At 50.2% G+C, this 4826-nt stretch overlaps 1 pseudogene; it reads left to right on the top strand.

Moving 5' to 3' along the window:
- Window positions 1–2046: 2046 nt before the first annotated feature.
- On the top strand, window positions 2047–2161 carry LOC146835181 (U2 spliceosomal RNA; annotated as a pseudogene).
- The last annotated feature ends 2665 nt before the right edge of the window (window positions 2162–4826 follow it).

The raw sequence follows: 4826 nt of genomic DNA, 5'->3' as shown, positions 1-4826 counted from the left end.
AGCTGGTGACTGCAGGGAAATGGACAGAATAGATGGGTCTTGTCACTCTACCCAGACACACACACACACACACGCACACACATATCGACACACCACACAACACAGCCCCTTCTCTTTTTCTAATGCACCTGAAAAACTAAATGCTGCCAAACCAGGGAGTGGGGGGTAGGGCGAGGCAGGGACCAGGCAAGGGACTGCCCCCGGACCCTTTAATGGAAAATGGGCAAACTTGGTGGGATTGGTGACCTTAAACTAGGACTAAAATATTTTAAGCTATATACATTAATTGAATATCATTATGAATATTCTGGGTGATAATCAGTCCACATGGTAATGACCAGTACCCTAACTTCTCCTGAGTTTCCCACCTCAAAATGAAGCCAAACATGTGAAATTGGTGTTTTCCATATTGATTAGTGCATGTTTTGCATTTATGTCTTAAGGGCTGATTATGAGTTTGGCGGTCCCGGGACCGTCATTGGTGGTGGGAACACCGCCGCCGAGTAGGTGGCCCAACCACCCAGTTACGAACATGGCGGTTGGACCGCCACAAGACCTCCGCCAATGCCAGGATCCTGGATCCTGTGGCAGCGGCGGTGGGGAGGGTGGGGGATTGGATGTGGTGCAGATGCCGGCACCACCATGTCATTTTCAAGTTGGGGAGCCCGCCACGCAAAGATCAGCGGGAAGGCAGGTAAGGGGCACCAAACTGGGCTCCTGGGTTCTTTTGCCCATTGGTCATTGTGGATGAGGGCACATGTTGTGCCCCCCCTATGCCTGCACTGTTGTATGCACACTGTGTGCAATGCACAACATCGTGACTGGGAACAGTGCGCACACAACAGTGTGGCGGCATTGCCTATAGGTTCACACTGTGGGCCGAAGCATGCCGCCACCTCAAGAACACCGCCGGCACACCGCTGGTCCGGTGGTTAACTTGTAAAGTGGTGGTCGGGATGGTGCCGGCTTGGTGGCATTCTTCCGACCACCGCAATGGCGCTCCGGCAGTCGGACCGCCATATTCACAATCAGCCCCTTAGCATTTATAGATAGATTGCCTCAGTATTTCTCTGGTGAAATCTGTCAAGGGAAAATTGCAGAATGTGATAATTAATGCACAAATCAGAATTTTGAAATGTGTGCAAATGTCCATTTGCACATCGGTTGGAATTTTACATATACATTTTAATCAGGGTCTGAGTAAAGTCTGTACATTTATAGAAGGAGGGAATAGGTTTTGTCAATAGATTTTGGACTGTATGGCCTCGCAGTGCTGTTGGGCTCAAGTATGTTGTATTGTAGTTGTATTTACAGAGCGCTTCATACTCCTATTGAGGCGCCAAAGCGCATTTGTGGGTGGGCAGCATGCTATTTCGTGGGGTGTCATAGATTGAACAGTGCGTATTTTTTGTGCGGTCTACATGGGGAGTTTTTTATGTCAACTGTCAGGACCAGAGTAATGCTCCTAATATGTTTTGTGGCTAAGCCTCTGCAGGAATTTGAAGACAAAACAAGTGAATGATGGCTTGCTTAAACATTCCGTTTTAATGAATGGAAAGAAGTGTGCGAGTACAGTACAGTGTTTTGGTGTGTGGATACGGCTGAAGTTGTGCCATAAACAAACATGTGGTTGCATTTACTCATGGGTATGGAAGAGAAGTGTGAGGATAGATGCAGCCATAACAGCCAATACCTGCCATCTATAAAGTGATCTGTGTATATACCATTCAGGCAGCTTATGCAGCAGATGATGGGTAATAAGGAAAATGCTGTGATTGTTGCCGCAAAATTGCAAATTTCAGTGGCCCTACCCACAGTGAACAAAGGTGTGTGTCGTGCTGCAATTCAGCCTGTTTGTGAACCAGCGCTGGGGAAGAGAGCCGCAGCAGGCCATATTTAGTAAATATTGTGCTGCACTGCTCCTGTTGTCTGGTTTCCATGTGTCCTGTCATTATACAGACCTGTGCGTTCAGAAGTAAGTGTGCAGTGACAAAGGCTGTTACTAGATGTCCCTGACGAATCAACAGCACAGAGGTGCAGTAACACAAGCCATCTCTGCCTTTTGACTAAGATCAAGTGTAGTATCTGTTCTTATTATTTTAAACGTACAATGTTTGAGCAAGTAAAATTGATTTTATAGTAACTATGACTTGTACTTTAAAGCGAATAAATTTGCTGTATGCAAATGTGTACAAATTTCACAATCCGCACGACTAGCTTTTAATTGAGCAGGAGGAGGGGCACCAGCGTGCTGGTGTCTGTTTTGCTCATTAGGAGCACAAAAAAGGACCCCAAAGGAACTGTGGTCAGCGTTAGAACACTGGAAACGTTGTGCTCCGTAATTTCTCTCTTTCCTGGTGTTTCGGTGGACTAATGCTGGAGGATTAAAACCCCTCATAACACCCTTCACAGGCCTGTGCAGCCCCCAGACCTCTGGCGAGGGGATTCATGCTTCAGCGGTAACCCCTATAACCCTTGCTTTAGCTCTAGGGCGTGACTTTACGGTGTTTCTTGCACTGCATACTATTGTGGTCTGCTGCAAGACACTCCAGGTACCCAGGCGGAGGACCCCAGGTGACAATGGTAAACCCGACGGTAACCCAGAAATTGCCGGTAAGCCCAAAATACAACAAATGGGTGACAAAATGGACATTGGAGCCCCAGTGACCGTCACAGATGGCAACTCCACCCCGGAAGCCCTGAAGTCCAACCTCAAGCCCCATGGGGAGGGCAGCAAGGAGGCAAGTAAGGCTGCACCTCCGGAACCAAGCACCAGCGCTCGGAAGGCTGGTGCCCCGAAGGACTCAGGGCTTAAGGCAGGTGCACCTGAAAACCCCAATGCTACCAAACCAGGGAGCAGGGACCTGGCAAGGGACCGCCTCCGAACCCTTCAATGGGTACAATGTCTCCCACTGGCATGCCCAGGTAATGTGGTGGGAGGTAAGGGACAAGGAAGAGCCCAGACTGGACAGGGACTTGTTCTTAAACAAGGTCCGCAAACCAGCAGGAGTCCCAGTGACGGAGGTGCTGAGCTGCCAGACATCCGCGTCATGCATGATATTTCTCTTTAGTTTCATCACCCAGCCCCTCTTTAGGAAGAACTGGGATTTCTTCCAGAGGAAAAAGAAGGAGACACCCTACAGAACCTTCAGCCTGACTACAGGATGGGTGCCGGCAACAACGAAGAAGAGGGTGACCTTTCAGATGACCAACCCCCACATCCTAGATAGAGACACCGTGTCACTTCTCCAGAGGTACGGCACCATCATGAATGGACCCATTAAGGTCAGGGACAGCAACGGAATATGGAACACGACATGGCGAGCAAACATCAACCTCCACAAAGAACCTGCAGGAAGTGACGGAATAAAACACCCACTGGCAGGCTTCTACCTAGGAGCCGACGAAGGGAGGATCAGGCACTAGGGACAACCCTTCACCTGCAGATAGTGTGAGACCGTGGGCCACATAGGAAGAGACTGCCCGAAGAAGTTCTGCAGGGTCTGCAAACGGAGCGGGTACAACATGACACAGTGCACCAGCAACAAGATGTGCAACGTCTTTAGAGGAGAAGGACACATGTACTACCACTGCCCCAAATCGGACAAGCCAAAGACCTACACCAACGGTGGATCCCAACGCCAAGGTGAATGACATCCTGAAGGCTGCTAGGAAAGAAGTGGACAAGAAACCGGAGCCAACAAGGAAGGTCAAGCAGAAGAAACCAGCCCTGAAGGTGGCGCCACCACAAGGACCAGGCCGAGCACAATCTCAAGTGGACCCCATTGCGGAACCAACTACAGCGGAGGAACCAACACCCCCAATGGAGGAGAAATAAGCAATGGGAGCCCAGTGCCCCAATGGAGACCCCGAGGAAGGAGCACCTGAGGTCCAACCAATGGATCACCAGAGGGAGTTGGACCCAGAGCCAGAAGCAGGAGCCAAGAAAGGAGGGCAAGGAGAGGAGAAGGCACCAGCCAAGGCAAAGGGTAAGAAGAAGAACAAGAGAAAGAGAAAGAAGTCCCAGCCAGATAACAGCAACAGCAGCAACGCTCACAAGGTGATAGAGGAGGAATGGAAGAAAGTCAAATTGCAGATGCTGCGGGACAAATTAAAGAAGGAGAAGGCTGAAAAAGAGGAGAAAAGGAGGCAGACCAGGTCAGGAGGGAAGACCGGACCCACGCCGCCACTGACTGACATCAAGGCTGACCCCGACATCAACGAGGAGGAGACGAGAGACCAGACTCACCCCTGGAACAACAGAAAGAGGACAAGGCCTAGGAAGGACGACTTATACACTCAGAAGAAGCTCATCAAGGCCCAAGAACACAAGAAGACAGAGGACGGATACACCACCATGGACTCTGGAATTGAGGACAGCGACATGGAGGATCACAGAAACACCCGAATGTACCCGTAGAAGCTGTCGGAGAGGGCCTGCAGAGGCTGCACCAGATGGTCAGTGAAGCACCAGAGGCCGGAGCATAAAAGTAAGAGAGGGACGAGGAGGACACCATTGTGTGGATAGATGTCACAGAAGCCACCATGGAGCTCTCAATTGAAAACCCAGAAGAGACAACACCAGTGATAGAGGGCCTGCAGATGGTTCGGTACACTGCGGTATAGTAGCCCTCCTCACAGAAAGTTTCAGAAACCGGACACTGACTGCTAGCGCTGAGACAATGGCTAGATCATTGTTCCCCCTAAACGTCAGGAGCGTGAAGGATCAGGTTAGGCGGGTTGGCACGTTGCGCTTCCTGGCTGCACAGAACCTAGATAGCTACTTTTTGCAGGAGTGCAGAACTCTGTACGCCCAGTTGTACAGC

The sequence above is a fragment of the Triturus cristatus genome, chromosome 4_2 (assembly GCF_964204655.1).
Source record: "Triturus cristatus chromosome 4_2, aTriCri1.1, whole genome shotgun sequence".
Lineage (NCBI taxonomy): Eukaryota > Metazoa > Chordata > Amphibia > Caudata > Salamandridae > Triturus > Triturus cristatus.
The sequence above is the reverse complement of the archived record's forward strand: the minus strand, read 5'-3'. Positions and strand labels throughout refer to the sequence as shown.